Genomic DNA, 19,239 nt, shown 5'->3' on the forward strand with positions numbered 1-19,239 from the left:
CCATTTCACACCAGGATATCTCTTTTTGCTATTCTGGTTTTCTTCATAGCACCAAGTCTAGTTACATCATTTGCATAGTCCAGCAAAAAGTAAAAACATGAAACCCCTTCTTCAAGAACTTTTAAGAATTTTAAGACTGTGATAGCAGAGCATTAAACTCAGTGCATTGCCCTTCTAAGTGCAAGTTCCTGTATGACTGCACAGGTTGCAAGGCCATGATGCTAACCCTCTATAACAGTAACTACCATGTAAAAGTAACCTCTTAATTATTGTACTTGTTTAATTTGGCATCCTTGTTAGATTGTAGACTCTGTAAAGCTCAGATCAGAATTGTCACATTGATTATTATGTTTCACATGTTTAAGCCCCTGAGACATAGAAAAAAATATTTCTTGATCAAACAAATGAGAACAGGCAGAGAAAGAGAATTCTATCTCACTCAGCTTTTTTTCTATTCAGATTTGGTGAGGCCCACCCACACTTAGGAAGGCAACCTACTTTACCCAGTCTGCTGATTCAAATGTTAATCTTATCCAGAAATATCCTCACAGACATTTCCAGAATAGTGTTTAACCAACTATCTAGCCCCACTGTGATTCAGACAAGTTGATACATAAAATTAACCCTCATAAATCCACCCCTTGTCAGTTTGGCAACCATACACACCTCCTTAAACCACACTTAATCTTCAACTAAAGAGGGACACCTGGGTGACTCCCTGGCGGTTGAGTGTCTGCCTTTGGCTCAGGGCTTGATCCCAGATTCTCAAGACCGAGTCCAGCATCAGGTTCCTTGCATGGAGCCTGCTTCTCCTCCCTCTGCCTGTGTCTCTCTTTCTCTCTGTGTCTCTCATGAATAAATAAAATCTTTTAAAAATCTTCATATAAATATAATAACAAGGCCAGAGCAGTGGCCATAGGAGTCCAGTCATGGTGAATAGAAGTCAATGTTGCCAAATCCATGCATAACTTCTGTCCCTGCCACCATAGCTACTTTGTCCATGAGCCCGTTGAACTATAATGGAGGTGAGTGGGGGGGGGGGAAGTTGACCTACATCCACATAACTATTCATGTTATCTCCTTGATAATTAAAATCCTCCTTTGCTGAAGCCATCCCCTGGTGAGCATTCACATGGGACACAGATATCTTCATATTACTTGACCATTCAGAAAGGTCTACCCACATTCCTCTTCCCAAAATTACCTTGTCATCAATTTTCCAATCCTGGAAGAGGGTTTTTATCAGAAGTCAACAATGCAGGCATGGTCTTATATTTGCAGCTAAAAGAACTGTGAGAACTAAATTTTGGTTGTTTATAAGCCACCCAGTCTATGGTATTTTGTTAAAGTTACCCAAATGGACTAAGACATCTAATTTCTGTGTCAGTACTGGGGTAGAATTTTGCCTCAAGATGAATCATACCTCAATCTTTACATTTTTCTTTAGATGATACTTAGATGAGATTTTGGACTTTGGACTTTACAGTTGATACTGATACGACTTATGAAGTCTTGAGATGTTGGGATAGAATAAATGTCTCTTACATGTGAGAAAGGGATACATTCTGGAAGAACATGGACAGAATGCTTGAACGGAATTGTGTCCCCTCTAAAATTTATATGCTGAAGCTCAAATCCCCAATGTGATGGTATTTGGAGATGAGGTCTTTGGGAAATAATTAGGTTTAGATGAGGCAATGAGGATGGGGCCCTTATGAGGATTAATGCCTTTACAAAAAAGAAGAGAGACCAGAGCTTTCTCTCTCAGTCAGGTGAGGGCACTGTTATAAATTAGCTGTCTCCATTAGACTGCTCATTTGTAGAATGGTTAGGAACACTATACTTTTAATTTAATCTTAAGATAGTGAGTTGGGAAAACAAAACATCATTTTTGTAAATTAAATAAATCAGAGACCTAATTACAGCAGACATCCATGAAAGGCAGAGAAACAAGTTTCAAGAAGCCTTGGAAATTCACCTTTGACTAATTTACCCTCCCTGCTCATCTCAAGACATGGTTATCGTACGGTTTTTATCTCAATAGGCATCTAGTTTAATCCAAATTTTAATTACCCATCCTTCACAAGAGGATTTCAAACAAGTTTTTACAACTGAATATTGTTAGAATTGGAAAAATCAAAATTTCCTAGGGAAGTTCTTATTTTCAGATACTGCAAATTACTAAAAAGTTTTTATCTCTTTCCTTTTTCTCAAACTATAGCCCTCAGGTGTAATAGCTGTGTTATATTCCTCTTGTTATGACACGGGAAATATTCTATGTGAAACATATATAAAGTAGTTGGATAATAAAAATACATATTCTTAAAATACCTATCTAAAAGCTAACCTTAATTATATAAATGACCGGTTCAAATATATGAACAAGAATGTTGATAATAACCAATGCAATTTAATGAGTTGAAACATGATGACTTGAAGGAAACCAGAGCTAACGGTTAAACATTATAAGAGAAAAGTTAATCTGAATGACCTTAATTGGCATTACCTTTTTATTTACTTTAGGGGGTGCCAAGTTAAGAATGATTTTTAAATGCCATCAAATTTGATTTATTAAGACATACATGGTAAATCCATACTTTGAAAATTTAGTGCTTTGAAATCAAAGCCTCTAAAAAAGAATTAAAAATCTAACACCCTCTTCCAATGTACAAATATGTTTATTCATTCATTTGAGATTTTTGGAAATACCTTGATCTCAGTCTAGACTCTCTTCATTTCTAATATCTACAGCAGCTCTTTACTCAGTCTCTTGGACCAAAGCTGCTTCTTTTTCTAGTTGTTCTCTCCTTTAAACATCTGCCACACTAGTCTGCTGAAATGCAACCAGCATCATGGCACCAACCTCAATAACTTACAGTCACATCCTATTACTTCTTGAAGCAGGTGTAAATGTTTCTTGACTTTCAAAATATCATGAAAAGTGTCCTTTTTTTTTTTAACTTATCCAAACTCTACTTCCTCTTTTTAGGTCAATTATACCTCCACACATTACACATATTCTACTCATCACTTGCTCTGTGTTATTGTCATATAGAATAACTTCTATTTTTTATTCTTTTTTTAAAAGATTTTATTTTATTCATTCATGAGATATAGAATAACTTCCATTTTTTATTTTTTTTAAGATTTTATTTTATTCATTCATGAGAGAGACACGGAGAGAGAGAGAGGCAGAGACACAGGCAGAGGGAGAAGCAGGCTCCAATGCAGGGAAGCCATTGTCGGACTTGATCCCAGGTCTCCAGGATCACACCCTGGACTGAAGGCGGCGCTAAACCACTGAACCACCCGGGCTGTCCCATTATTGAATCTTAAACTTATTTTCATTTTCTTTCAAAATCTGACCTTCTTCTTAAATCCACTCTAGGGCTTTCCTTTTATAAGCTTCTATTTTACTTATTACTTTTATTATTTAGAACTTGCTACTTTCTAATTTAAATATTTTTCTCTTTTAAGCAATTTACAAGCTATTTGAGAGCAGTTGTAGATCATTAATAAATAATCCTTTCATCCTACAGAGGTTTTCATGCACAAAACTCAGCAAACTTGCTTTGAAGAAAATATTTCTTCTTGGTTTAGGAGCTAAGTAGGTTAGAAAGACAAATGACAAAGAAAGTTTCTTTACTGGCCTGATAACCTTTTTTTTTTTTTAAGATTTATATATTTATTCATGAGAGACACAGAGAGAGAGAAAGAGAGAGAGAGAGAGGCAGAGACATAGGCAGAGGGAGAAGCAGGCTCCTCGCAGGAGGAGCCTGATGTGGGACTTGATCCCATTCCAAGATCCCGACCTGAGCCAAAGGCAGATGCCCAACCGCTGAACCACCCAGGTATCCCACTGGGCTGATAATTTAAGTGGAAGAAAGAATATGTATATAATAAGTTGTGTGAAAATACTTGTGTCAATTCTTAGACCAAATTCTTAAACAAGATTACAGATAGTAACAAAGAAGAAAGAAAAGAAATGAAAAGAGCAGTCCATGTTTTCTCTTTTTAGTATAATCACTGGGTTAATAATAATAATAATAATAGTAATAAATAACATTAATAAAAATAATCATCCTAGTTTCCAGTGGAAAATATAGTTCTACTCCCTTTGAAATAAAAGTTACATAAAACAAACAATACTTGGGCAATTATTAGTAGAAATATTTAACAAAGGAAATTCTAGTTTTTTTTATATTAAATTATACCTAATGCATTTGTTGTAATATTAAAGATTAAGCTTATCTTAGTATATTTAACGAGAGAAAACCTGGCATTTTTTGAAAGTACATAAACTTTGCTAACTGTACTGATCATTATTTGCTCTGTGACTCTAACCACATTGGTTCAAAGGATGAGAGTGCTAACACAAAACGGAAAAGGAGAAGATGGTAATCACTTGTAGGAATGTTTTATAAAAAATGAATTAGAATTATTAAATTTATTTCCAAAATATACAAAGTTCAAATTAAAATAAAAACTCAATTTTTTAACTACAAAAAAGAATGTTTAACCATTACAAATGTCTAAAAATAGAATAGTCTATTATTTGATATGATGAGTTTGTTGACTGAATATATTTAAGTAATGATACTTCTAATTATTACAAATTAAAGTCTCAGACAATCTATAGTTGTGTACTCAATGATTAGTGCAGATGATAAGTGGTCATGTTTACTGAGGAGGTCAGAATTAAGCAAACAATTTACAAGACTTGGTGATTATAGAAAACTTATCATATGCCACATTTGTTGAAACTCACAATAATCTTTAGAAATAAAAGAAAGTAAAGGTGAAAGAGAGATAAAAACAAAAAGAGAGAGGAGGGAGAAAGACAAGAGAGACAGAAAAAAAGAGAGAGATTTAGTAGTTTTTCCAAAGGTACATAATTAGATAGATGTAACTGAGATTTGGACACTGTTGGTCCAACACCTGAGGCCAAATCCTTAATCTCTATTCCATACTAGGCTATATGTGTGAGATATGATAGGTAGAAGGGAGACAAAACCAAAAGTGATAAAGAGAAAAAGTTCAGTACAACAAAAGCAGACTCCTCTTATTGGAAAGAATTGAGAAAAAAATATTGTAAATTATACTGGAGCCAGATTATCAGTGTAGAGCAAATGTCCTAGCACTGCAAATGTCAGAGTTGTTTATTATGTTTAGGAGTTAAGCTGCTGTATTTTGCACAGTGTGAAACATATGGAGATTTTTCAAGAAAAGTGTCATGTACTAGTTGTTCAACTGAGACTTAAGAAAAACCAACATACCACTGGGAAAACTGTATCTTAAATAAAGCAAAACTGCATACCAGTGAGCTTTAAATGAAAGAAGGTACAAGTCCTGCCAACTCCTCAGGTGTAAGAACAATAAGAAACCAGTATGAACCAAAAGTAAAAGCAAAATGGGATTGCTGACTTCCTGAATACTAAACTTCACTTGTCCACTGACGCTTAGCCACTTTTAATTTTGTCAGAATTGATTTTCAACTAGTTTCTCTTTCAAGACATAGCAATGCCCTTGGATAATCTTTGGGTTCTACATTTTAAAAGATTGAAAAATTAGACTATAAATTTAAGCTCTAGTTCTAAGACTTTCTATAACTATGTGACTTTGGACAGGTTGAGGAGCCTCTCTAGGCCAAGTTCTTATGGTAAGTTCTTATCTCCTAGATGAGGAGATTCATATGTATTATTTATATGAAGTGCTCAGCACACATTGATCATAATAATAACTCATTATTTTCTTTTGATTTTCATTTTTCTTAAGACCTTCAAAATTAATAAGTGAAAACTGATCCATGGATAAGTTTGTAATTAAAGGAAAGATATTGACAAAAAACAATTTCTAAAAGTAAGATTTCAACCTCAGGAGTTAAACATACTGGTCAAAATACTAGTTTTATCAAGGGAATAGTGTCTCTACTTTCATCATATTGTTGAAAGACAAATGAATTTGCCTGACAGTGTCTTCTCTAAAACCTTAGCATAAATAATTTTACTTTGCTACCTCTCTGTGAAGTAGATATGAAATAGAAGGTATCACTTTTATTTTACAATTTAGCATGTTAATATATCTATATCTATCTATATCTATATCTATATCTATCTATCTATCTATCTATATATATATATATATACATATATGGTTCTAGAAAAGAATCAGAATTCAAATCTTCAGATTTTTAGTACAGTATCTGTCTGGAACCTTGTGAATTTTGTCATGTTAAGTATGGACAAGACCAATGGAAGGTCCATATAAACTCTGGAACTTTTATACAATTGGAATAATTCCAGAAAAAATAGATCCGTAACTTTCTCCCCAAAAGATAATTTGGGACTGTATAAATAATTATTGTATTAGTATTATTTTTAAATGACTAACTCAGAAATACAAGCCCAAAGTAGGGAGATAACAATATTTCCAATTTAACAGCACAGACTCAGGAATCAGATTGTCTATATTTAAATACTGAACTCTGTTGCTTTAGGCAAGTTACTTAATTTGTCTAATTCTTAATGGCCACATTCAAAACACAGCACTATCTACCTTATAGGGGTGTTTTTGAGGATTTAATTAAATGGTGAATATAAAGACCCTGACACTGAATAAGGTTTTAATACATATTAACTATTACTATTAAAAATTAACATATTATTGAACATGCTTCTTCCAAAAATAATAAATTATTGTTTAAAGACTTTTACTAGTCTTTGCAGTCAAGTTTTAAAAATGAAATTTGAAGAGTGCCTAGGTGGCACAGTCGATTGAGCACCAACTCTTGGTTTCAGTTCAGGTCATGATCTCAGGGTTATAAGATTGAGCCCCATGATGGGCTCTGGACTCAGTGCAGAGTTTGTTTGAGATTCCCTCTCCCTCTGCTCCTCCCCTTGTAGTCTCTCTCTCTCTCTCAAATAAATAAATAAATCATAAAAAAAGAAAATTAAAATGAAATTTTCAAAAAATGAAATCTCACACCAGGATTCATATTTCTTTTACTATATATTTCTTTCACTATATATTTCTTTCAGTGAAGAAGATAAACTTTTAAGACAATGAGTTAACACAGGCACACAAATTAGAAAACATATTCAAAAGCTGCCTGTGGTCTTTATAGAGACATTGATGTATATCAGTGGAAGGCCAGTGTTCTCCTGATCATATCTTTTGTTTAGATACTTGGTATATGTCTCCAATAAGTACTTAAAATCAGAACTCAACACAGCAATAGAAAAAGGATCTGAAGCTTCATAGGTAGGACACTCAAAAGGAAAAACTCCCAGAAAGAATGATTTGTTAAATCTGGAAAGAGGAGGAAAGAGTAGGCTTCTCATGGAATTAGAGAAAGCTATCAAAGTATATGTAGCAATAAGACTCTTCATTATTGCTTCAGTAGCGATTTTATTTCATTTATTTATTAAGTCAAAAAATACAATTCAAACAATGGAGAGAATTATATCTCTACTCTGTCAGACAAAACTGTCTTTAACACATACAGTCAAAAGCAAATGCTATGCAAATGACTTTATGGCTGCATCCCAGAGAAGAAATACTTGGACTCCGTTTGTCTCATATAGAGGTCCAATAAGAAGCTAATAATCTTTTAGGAGATGTGTCATTCCAGGGCCTCTCAAGAGGCCCAATTCCCAATTCCTAAAGGACTTGGAGACAATGTAGTAACATTATAACAATTCTCTAGGTGATTCCTAAGTGAGGGTTTCTGTAGTCTCATTAAATAGGAACTTGAATGTGAACAGCCATGGGAGAATGAAGAACCCTTAGTTCTCGATGTCAAGAAATATCTAAAAAAAAAAAAAGAAATATCTAGTAAAAGAGACTGGGGAGATGTAAACCAGAAAGTAAAGTCCTCAGACAGACTTGAAAATCAATTGATCACAGAAACACTCTCTCCAATCCACACAAAAATCTTTTGTCAGAAAAGGAAGCCTTTACAATCTCAAGATATTTGAGAGGGAAAAATACTCAGCTATTGGCTGAGAGTTAATCTATTCAGACACTGGGGCAACTTCTAGCTAACCATTGTAAAAATAATAAGAAGAAGAATTATTAGTGACATTTAATACCTGCATACTATAAGGGGAGAGATTCAATAAATTTAAATTACAAAAGTAATAAAATAAAAACTGAAACTTCAAGTAAGAAAAAAGGAAGAATCTGAAGCTGTTACATTATATTATCTAACATATCCAGCTTTCAACAACAATAAAAATTACAAGGCATACTAAGACACAGAAAAGTTGACCCACACCCAAGAAAAAAACAGTCAGTAGAAAATGTCTCTAAGTGGATCCATAAATTGGATTTAACAGACTTCAAAGGTGCTTTTATAAATATCTTAAAGGAATTAAAGGAAACTATATTTAAGGAGTTAAGGAAAAATATAATTGTAGTGATTTGTCAAAAGGACTTCCAGTAGAGAAACATAAACTATATATATAAAAAAAAGAAAATTCTAGTACTTAAATAAACAAAAACCAAAATAATGGAAAAACATTGACTACCCAGATTTACAAGCAGAACAGAAATGCAAAAGCACAAATCAGTTAACTTAAAAGTAGATCAGTAGAGAAGATGGCTGGAGTCTTGTTGAGACATATTGGCTGTCATTGTCTGTGCCCACCTTATTAGAAATGCTGTTCCTTTGGGAACTATGGTCAAAGAAGAGATGGAGAAGTTCTGGAAAAATAACGCTAGTTTAAACTGTCCTCTGTCTCCACATATCACTATCTACAATTGATCTCTTCCTATGGCAGTATCCATTTGCCACTGTGGTACTGGTATGGCCTTGAGTAGAGGGGTCTCTCTTTTTGGCTTGTTGGCCTTTTTGGTCCCTGGGAGCTTTGCATCTCATTTGGGATTGTAAAGTTTGTGTGTCTTGGGGCATCATTAGTCTACACAGCCAAGTTTGCACTTTTCTTCCCTCTCATGTATCACACCTGGAATGGGGTTCTCATGTATCACACCTGGAATGGGATCTAACACTTAATGTAGGACCTAAGAAAAGCCCTGAAGATTCCCCAGCTGTATCAGTTGGGAGTGGCTGTCTTGGTTCTTACTGTATTGCTCCTTTAGGGCTGACAGCCACATTAAGAGCTGAAGTTCCCATCACTGTCTTCCTATAAATAATTCACTGACCTATCTTCCTATGTGTTACTCTCTGCTCCAGCCAGGGCAAATTTCTCCTGATTTATTCAGACCTTTTTGTGCTTGCACATCCCCTTGGAGCTCAGTAGCACAGAGTAGCTAATAGAACCATAGCAGTGGAAAAGGATCCAGTTTCCCCCTTGTTTCTAAAGATGGAATGACTAAAAAATTCTCTTTTCTTGCTCCCAGCTTGCAGCCTAATCTGGGCCTAGAAACCCACCTACTCTCTCCATATTTGGCCTTGGTTTGTGCTGATGGTCAGTTTTTGGCTCCTCTTTCCTGAAACAGTGGAAACAATGCCAGCTCTATGGTCTCTGCCATTGAGACTCATGGTGGGGCTTTGGGTGTCACTGCCTATGGACTGCTAGCTTAAAGGACAGTTCTCTTCATTGGTCAGAGCTCAGGGTCTTCAGCATCTACACAATTAAAAAGAAGGATGGGGGTAGAGAGAATTATCCTGTGCCAGGTAGAGGGAGATAAACAGGGTCAGGTGACTCTCAAAACAGGTGCTTCAATAGCTTCTAATGCAAAAGGATGAAACAGAAATTATCATTGAACTTATTAAGGACTATTTCTTTTTCCTGCATTTCTGGAAAAATAAGCCCCTTTTCTAACTCAAATTCATGTGACTGAATGCTTTTCTGAAATTGATTTAAAATACTCATTTTGACTTTAAAAACAAAACCAAAAAAAAAAAAAACAACAAAAACAGATCAATAGAAATTATCCAATATAAAGAACAGATTTTGTAAAAAAAACAAACAAACAAAAAACTTAAATAAAAATGAACAGAGATATGTGGGACAGCATCAAGCTGACCAATGAATGTGCAACTGATTTCCCAAGGAGAGAGAGAAGAAAAATACAAAAACATTGAAGAATTCATGGTCAACCTATTTCAAAATTTGATTCTATTTAACTTCATGTAGGAGAAACAAAATATATCAACAGCCAGACCAACAATAACAAACTGCTGGAAGACAAAGAGGAGATTATTAAAGCTGTAAGAGCAAAACGATTCACTCACTAATGGAATAATAGCAATAATATGATTTATCACTGACTTCTTACCAGAAAAAAGAAAAGACAAGTAACAATGGAATAAAAAGTAGCAATAAAAATGTTGGAAGGAAAAAAAGTCAATCAAAAATTTTATATCCAGTAAAACTGCTTTTCAAATGAAGGCAACATATATGCTCTGATAAACAAAAAAGGAGAGCATTTGTTAGTAATTCTGATCCATGAGTTAAAACTATAGATATTTTAAATATACAAACAAAGCTATGCTACTTTTTATATCTGCCTTACTAAAAATTATACAAAAAAGTACCTAGTTTAGGTGTTCATTTATATATAGTTATTATTCATCATCAAAAAATTAAGTATGAAAGATCACCTACAATTTGATAGAGATCTGTGACAAAAAGAAAATCATAAAAAAGAAAATCATAACTATTATTAAGCTCACAATGGTGTTCTATTTTTTTTAAAGCAAGACTGTCTCAATTGGGATCCCTGGGTGGCACAGCAGTTTGGCGCCTGCCTTTGGCCCAGGGCGCGATCCTGGAGACCCGGGATCAAATCCCACATCGGGCTCCTGGTGCATGGAGCCTGCTTCTCCCTCTACCTATGTCTCTGCCTCTCTCTCTTTCTCTCTCTGTGACTATCATAAATAAATAAAAAAAAAATTAAAAAAAATTTAAAAAAAAGACTGTCTCAATTAAGAAGGCAGAACACTTTTTCTTTTATCTTGGTATAGTAACAATTAGTCTGGCAGCTAATCTACTGACTTCACATTGAGTAGCATTGCATACAATTCCATTTATGAAACAAATTTTTTTATTTTTTTAATTTTTTAATTTTTTTAAATTTTGTATTTTTTTAAATGTTGGAATTTGCAATTAGAAAAGCAGTAATGTAATGATATTTATTGCATTGGTATTTATTTACTGATGATTTGAATTATAATCTAATAAAATTTTATCTAATAAAATGGATAAAGTCCGAGTTTCACTTCTTCAATATTTTTCAATTTTTTATTATACTAGTTTCTGAACTTCATCCCAAGATAATAGTGAAATATTTGTGAGTCTATTTTTAACTCAGAAAAATCTCTTTACTTCCTAATCACTTACATTCTATTTCCCAAATTATATAAGTTATAATAAAAATATTCTCCTTTCATGTCTTTTCTTTATTTTCTTTGCAACTCAACCAGATTTTGTGAGGTCTAATGATTAAGTGAGATCTCTGATTACTGCATTTCCTTTCGAAAAACAAGTGGTGAAGAACTTAGTGTCAGATTAATTTATGTTTTGAATATCTGAAATCAAGATGATTCTACCCAGGTAAGTAAAATTTAAGGTTGAATATTCAGTTAGAAGTTTGCTTTTTATTCATCATTAATTTATTTTTATGTGTGAGCCCTCAATAAATTGTAGGTGTTTTGGTTCTAATCTTACACACATTTTACCAACATTTTGGAGGTAAATACTCTTTTTTTTTTAAGATTTTATTTAGTTTTTCATGAAAGACACAGAGAGAGAGAGAGGCAGAGACACAGGCAGAGGGAGAAGCAGGCTCCATGCAGGGAGCCCAATGTGAGACTCAGTCCCGGGTCTCCAGGATCAGGCTCTGGGCTGAAGGCAGGTGCTAAACCACTGAGCCACCTGGGCTGCCCTGGAAGTAAATACTCTTAAACCACTCTGGGACTAGCATATGCAATATCTTCCTGTAATTTGACCACAAATTTTTACTGAACCACAGCTATAGTTTTACCCTAAACTCCCTCTGGCATTTTGAAGAATAGTGTTTGACTGCTGGCCTCAAGAGACTAGCATCAGGCTCTAAGTACAGAATTTCATAATATGGCTGTGGTTTTTAAGAAGTAAATATAAGAAACACTATAACTTCAAGAATTCTACAATTGCATGGGTGTGACCAGGTACACACATATGAATATATGGTAAGTAGTAAATATGTGTGACACAAATAGAAAATTGACTGGCATATTAACACACTAACAATGTATCACATACTAAAACATTTGGTAAATTCATTAGAGAAACTTCCAGAAAGAAGTATGAAATGAAGAAAGAAATTGCATGAAAACAGAATTAAGTGTGGAATGTTGGGTCAACTGTGAGAAAATAAATCTGACAATATTGAATAAGAGTTCATTTATATGAGTAAAGAAAAAAGTTGTTTTCACCTAATAAACAAAGTTAAGCTGTCATAAATCAACCTATTAATCTGCTCAAATCTTACTGAACTTCAATACTTTATTATTACATTGTTATTATTTCATCAGTGTTGATTTCCACTTAAAAATATATGCCATGGTCTAAAAGAGGCATGCGAAAATTGCTATCCTAATCCCTAAACCAGACCAGTGAAATTCTATTTTCTAGGAGTTCTTAATTTAGGTAAAGAGAAACTATGTTAGGTAACTGAGAAAGCTTGCATCAATGTAGAATCAAGGGCAAAGACTACCATGTAACTGGGGTGGGGGCAGTAGGCACAAATTAAACCATGAGCAAGAAGGAACAAGAGAGGTTAGAAGAAAAATAAAAATGAGACAGGGAACTGAAGAACAGAAATCAACAGACTTGAAATCACAAAGAGAGAGAGTGAGTTTTTAATTCTTCATGATCTCCTTCTACATTTCTACTCTATGTCAATTGATCTGTCTCTTCTCCAAACTGAAATAGAATTTATTCAAATTACTTTTGACACTAAATTATCCACTGCCTTATGACCTCTTATTTGTGAATTTTATTTGAAGTTTAAAATTTTTGTGTTTATTTATATAACTTGCACTTTTAGACATGTGTCTCAAAATGAAAAAAGTGCGTTGTATTTTTTCAAATTTTCTATTGTTTCCCTATTTTAGAAATGCAAAGTCATTACTCAGTTGATTTTAATACTGTGAAAACTTCACAAAAACTATGGACCCAGTTTGCTATAAAGTTTCAATTTCTATTCCTGCAGATAATGAGTTGAGGATTTCCTGTTGTGCTGACCTAAAATATAGTAAAAGTAGACAAAGAGTCTCATTATTTACATTTACAAGATACAATGAGTAAAATAAAGTATGCATAGATCTAATGGTTAATTTTCAAAGTTCAGATTCTCCTTAAAACATAAAAGTCATGGGTGGGATCTTCCAAAAAAGATCAATTTTATTATTTTTTTAAGATTTTATTTATTTATTCATGAGAGACACACACGACAGAGAGAGAGAGAGAGAGAGAGAGGCACAGACACAGGCAGAAGGAGAAGCAGGCTCCATGCAGGGTGCCTGACATGGGTCTCGATCCCAGGTCTACAGGATCACACCTGGGCTGAAGGCGGTGCTAAATTGCTGAGCCACCCGGGCTGCCCCAAAAGTTCAATTTCATTTTTTTATTTTTTATTTTTTTAAGATTTTAATTTTAAATTACTATGTTGAGACTATATGTTTTCAGAACCCTGGGCTCATGACCTGAGCCGAAGGCAGACACTTAACTGACTGAGCCACCCATGAGCCACAGACTATATGTTTATAAAATAATACAAATTCTACCCCTTGAACAACTTGCTGTTTTGAGATTCAGCTATCAAAAGACCAACTCCTGTTCTAGACAAAATACAGGGCTTATGAGAAGAAACACTTAGAACAAAATTTCTTTAGTCTATCATCACAAAGTTATTTTGAACAGGTGTGTTTATAATCATAGGAAACTAAGAAAATCAATCTTGAATACCAAACTCCCATTTTCACCCCTGAGGAACATAGGGCTTGAATATAAAACATAGAAATTTTGGCAGGAAGAGGTCTTGTTAAAGCATCTTATGCACCTCCTGTGGACATTATCTCCCTATGACACTCCAGTCCCCTTATTTTGTTATTGTCTTAAGGCACATTATAAAGACAACAAAATAGGCATTTACAGGGCTAGAGTCTCTTGTGTGGCAGCAAAGTACATAATCAAGCAGCCACAGGTGTACACCACATGAAGTGGTAAAATGTGATTTGTAGAGATTAAATGACAAATATGTCTCCATAAGGCTCCATTCCAGGTTGTGCCCTCCATCTGTTCCACAGGTCTTCATCTGGTTGCATCTAAAAGAAGTAAAATATCTTCATTTTGAGATCTAAAGAGTAATCTAAAAATTAATTAGTTTGATAAAAGGAAACAAGGGATTTATTGTGATTAAAATATTAATAAAGTTTGTTACTTGTCAAATTGATTTAAAAATGCTTCCTACTTATTGTATCATAATGTAAAACCTGACTACCATTCCAAATCAAAAGATAGATTCATTGGTTAAAATCAGTATTAACAATGTCTTCTCCACTTAAGAGATCAATGCAGTTTTGCTTAAGTCTTTATCTTATCCCTTTGATGGAAACAACAATGGAAGTAGAATGCCTTTTCAGATATTTAGGAAGTTCTTTCCTAAAATAAAGCATATATTTCTGCTTTGATCATTTCATTGTGAAATACGGACATTTTTAGATAGACTAAACATTTTGGCTGATTGTGGCAATAAATAGAGAATAGAAGCATGAACCGAAACTAAATTTTATATCCAGACCATGAATGTGAAATATCTGGTTATTACTCAATGACAGTTTTGTCCTTCTGGCTTTAGATTCCAACTACATTTATGGGTTAGGGTTGTTATTTGGAACTCTTCCACAGCTGAACATGGAGTCAATAATAAGACTCATATTGCCAGGTAATGTCCTCCTCCTTTACCTCATATTCTAAATTGTATTTATAGCTTAGTATTTATTTTTTCCTTAGCTTACTCATAAACAATTTATCTCACTGAGTTAAATTTTATTTTATAAAAGCATATGAATAGTTTCATACTCCGATGGTCATTAATTTATATGTCTTATCTGTATGCAAGATACCTGATGAAAATCATCTGGAGTTGAAGAGATGATGGTTAGATATGAAGAGCATGCTAGTACTTCAAATCCGGACTTTGACACTGACTCAAAGATCTTAGTAGGTAAAGTTTTGCTTAGTATAAGAAAAAGAATATAGCTAACATTTTAAAAAATACTATTTTTTTCTTAGAGAAATAAAAAAAATGCCATAATTTCTCTTGCCTTAAAAATTTAAGAACCCAATTTCAATAAATATTATTAGTCCTCAAGTTTTAAATTTCATCTTAAGGACAATGGAATGGGATAATAGAAATAGAATGAAGAAAAGCATATATATATATATATATATATATATATATATATATATATGGTTTATATATAGAAGTATAACAAAAATTATGTATAGTGTGGGTCAAATCAGAAACTATATCAGTAATATGAACATGGGGAATTTAATATTGAGAACTCTTAACTAGTAAATAATAAAAATATTAAGAACTGTTAACTAGTAAGAGGTGATTACTAAATAGGATGTACAGAAGTAGAAGATGTAGGAATACAGTAATAACAAATGCATAAAGTCCTTCCCACCTCTAGGGATGAGGAAAAGGAAATAAGACCTTTCTTAGAAACTTAAAAACTTATGATAGGGTGCAGACTCATAGTCTGGGATTAAGCCCTATTTGGAGAAAGTAGGGGAAAGGGACACTCAAATTGTGACAAGCAAACTTCCTGAAGCACATGGGTCAACCCCTCAGGTGATGGAGAAACTTGCCAAATGTATGAGCTGTAGTTGGTCTACAACAGAAGCCCACTGGATGGCAGAGAAACCCACTGCAGTGTTTGGACTTCGTCTGGTTCACAGCAGCCTCTGAGGTTAACACTACAACATTCTACATTCTACATTCCAATCTATCACTTTTCAAGACAAAATAGCTCAACCCCTTCATGCGGGCCTAGTTTTGCAATCTGTTTCTAGACAAAGGTTAATATCAATATGATGTGGCCAAAGAGCAATATCTAGGTCTAGTATAAGAACACAAGGGAAGAAAAGTTTGATCTGCAGCTAATAGTCACAATTTTGTCACATTCTACAGAGACAGCAATTCACATTCCATACACATCTTTATACAAATGTTTGAATTTCTATCAAACAATAAAAACAATTCATATTTTCATTTAACAAAATATAATTATTCTTTGTATAAGGGATGAAATTCTCCTCTGCCCCCAAAATGAAGGTGCAAAGTCCAACTGTCATTGTATCCCACCACTATATTAGTTAATAGTCAAATTCATTCACCATATTACCATTCACAATTTTACTAAATGTTTGTTACATAAAGAAAAAAAAATTAAGGTTAACCTCCAATAACTTGTATATAAAATCAGAGGGAAGGGAGAGATGAAAATAGATAATGTGTACAGAAATAAATATATACACACAATAAGCAAATATATCTATATCTATATACAAATCTACCACAGTCCTCATTTCTGCAATTGATCATGATGCTACATTTGATATCTGCAAATTTATTATTCTGCTACTGATTTCATATTTTATGTGTTTCAGCCAGAACATAGTTGGTGCCCTTTAATCAGGTATGATGATTCAAACTCTTAATTTCTGAAAGACTTGGGTCATTTAATAGTTTTCACTTCTTTGACCGCTCTAGTTTTATTTAATTATCTTTACATTGTGCAGACAAGTATTGAGTCTGTTCTCTTAAATGTGTTCCTACTGTATGGAAACATAAGTTATCTATTGAGAATCAATATTAATCAGTCAGCTATTAGAGTAAACTTTTTGTCTGTTAGTTCAGTGAATATAGATCCCAGAATTGGTAGCAAGCTTGTTTTCCAATTCAGTAGTACCAGGGTTGCCTACCTATGAGGAAGCATACCTTTCTTGAGGACTAAGTCCATTCTACAAGTGGAGCTCAAAGTTGCCAGATAAAAAGCAAAAGTTCCTTCAATAATTTATAAAGATAATAGTGAGAGAGGCCATTCCCATGGCCACCCCTTGGTTTCCTGGTTCTTGCATTCTAACTATGGGATTGAAAATATCATATAATGGTCTCTGATTCAAAGCATAAAATTCATCCTAAGCAAGATTCCCATCTTTTCAACATAATTGTCTCCCAACTAACGTCACAGTTAAATCTTCAATAGGCCATTGCATTAGGCCAGCCAATTCTTTGTATGAGGTAGTTGGCAAATCCATTTATTACATGAGCATGTGCTGAAATTCTCCTGATAAAATTGGATTTAGGAGCCAATAACCTAAGCCCATGTCTTTCCTGAACACATACTCTAAACCTCTATACCTCCTTGAAATTCCAGTTTTCTGTAGAACTCTTGTGGACCAATCAATGGGTTTAACAAGAACAAGTTAAGTCAGTTTGGATGTGTTTTTACTTTAAAAATTTTTTTAAATTTATCATAATCTTCAAAAACCTTTATATTCTTCTTTGTATTCTACATTATAAAATGTCCACAGCTTTCCCCCTTAGAATAGTTAATGTATAGTTTAAGCTGCCTCTGCACTTATAAGCTCCACTTCTTGGTGTCAAGTCTTTTTTTTTTTTTTTTACTATTACAAAAATTTATTTAACAAAACAGCTCAATATAAAAATGCACATGAACTGATTTCTATATTGTATCAAAATATATTGTATGAAGAGGGGTTAGGTGGAGGCAGTTCTTCTAGTGAACACCTCCATTGTTTACACTTGTTCCAAGGCTTCTAAGATGATAATACTATTCCTTGTGTTACCACCATTCCGATACTGTTCTGTTGCCCACTCATTGCCACCTCCACACATACATCACAAGATTCATAAAGGGATCGAACCCCTGCAATATTCCTTGGACGTGGCTGCCACCATTTAATTTCAGTGATAATTTCTTGTCCATAAACTTTTACAACTTGAGAAGGTAAGCTTTCCTCATGGCATCTACTGGATGAGCTCAAAGATGCCTCCAAATGGAATTCATGTCACCTCTTATGCTCCCACAGTATTCCCCTTGGTATCAAGTCTTAAAAAGTAATAAAGATTGAAAATTGTAAAAAAAAAAAAAAAAAAAAAAAAGAAAAGAAAATTGTATGTGATGGGTGTCATGCTAAGTCATCTCTAATTGCCACAAGAAGTATGACTCAGCTGGTATAATCAGTATACCACCAGTCCCTTGGAAGATACTAGGTAGATATATCTGAACAACATATTCCAACCCAACAAATGGAATTTTGTCCCCAGAATTTATAATGTAAATCCTACCATGCATAATAACTTTAGTTTTTTTTACATCCTTTATGTAGATGGCAAGAATTTGGATGGAATGATATATTGTTGTGCATGCACACACACACAAACACAGTTTTGTTATATTGCACACATCCTTTATTATACTCTCTTCTATTTAATTTCTGCCAAAAAATGGATTTTGTACCATTGATTGGTGAATGGATAAAGATGTGACATATATACACAATGGACTGTTACTCAGCCATAAAAAAAGAATGCAATCCTGCCATTTGCAACAACATGGATGGAGCTAGGGAGTATAATGCTAAATGAAATAAGTCAGAGAAAGACAGGATTTCACTCATATGTGGAATTTATAAAATATAACAAATGAACAAAGGGGGAAAATGGAGAGAGGGAGAGACAAACCAAGATACAGACTCTTAAGACAACAAATGGATGATTATTGGAGGGGGGATGGGTGGAGGGATGGGTTAAAAAAGGATGGGAATTAAGGAGTATACTTGTGATGAGCACTGGGTGATGTATGGGATTGTTGAACTATATTGTACATGTGAAACTAATAAAACATGTTATGTTAACTAACTGGAATTAAAATAAAAACTTGTAGAAAATGAAATTTTTGAAGGGATTCCTGAAGGCTTGTTACTCAAAAGTGATGTTCTTGATTATATCTTTTATGAATTCCTTCTAAAATAGAAATGCTATTAAAACTTGATTATTTTAAGTCTATGCCTTCAACAACTTGTCTAAATCTAGTCTTTCTAATCTACAGCAGCAATGGTTGTACACAGTAGAACAGCAAGTAATCTTTCTTTTTCTATAGCATGATGACATTGTCTGGGTTGGTGAAACCAGTTTTACACTGATTTTATATCCATGCTTGCTTTTGATCTTGCCTTACCAGGGGTTCAA

The 19,239-nt window shown here is 33.8% G+C and overlaps 2 pseudogenes; one reads left to right on the forward strand and one right to left on the reverse strand.

The window, feature by feature from the left end:
* Positions 1 to 8,598: 8,598 nt before the first annotated feature.
* LOC129503723 (succinate dehydrogenase cytochrome b560 subunit, mitochondrial-like) lies at positions 8,599 to 9,099 on the forward strand (annotated as a pseudogene).
* Positions 9,100 to 17,784: 8,685 nt separating this feature from the next.
* Positions 17,785 to 18,010, reverse strand: LOC129504024 (small nuclear ribonucleoprotein G-like; annotated as a pseudogene).
* Between the last annotated feature and the right edge of the window lie 1,229 nt (positions 18,011 to 19,239).

The sequence above is a fragment of the Nyctereutes procyonoides genome, unplaced genomic scaffold (genome assembly GCF_905146905.1).
Source record: "Nyctereutes procyonoides isolate TBG_1078 unplaced genomic scaffold, NYPRO_anot_genome, whole genome shotgun sequence".
NCBI classification, from domain to species: domain Eukaryota; kingdom Metazoa; phylum Chordata; class Mammalia; order Carnivora; family Canidae; genus Nyctereutes; species Nyctereutes procyonoides.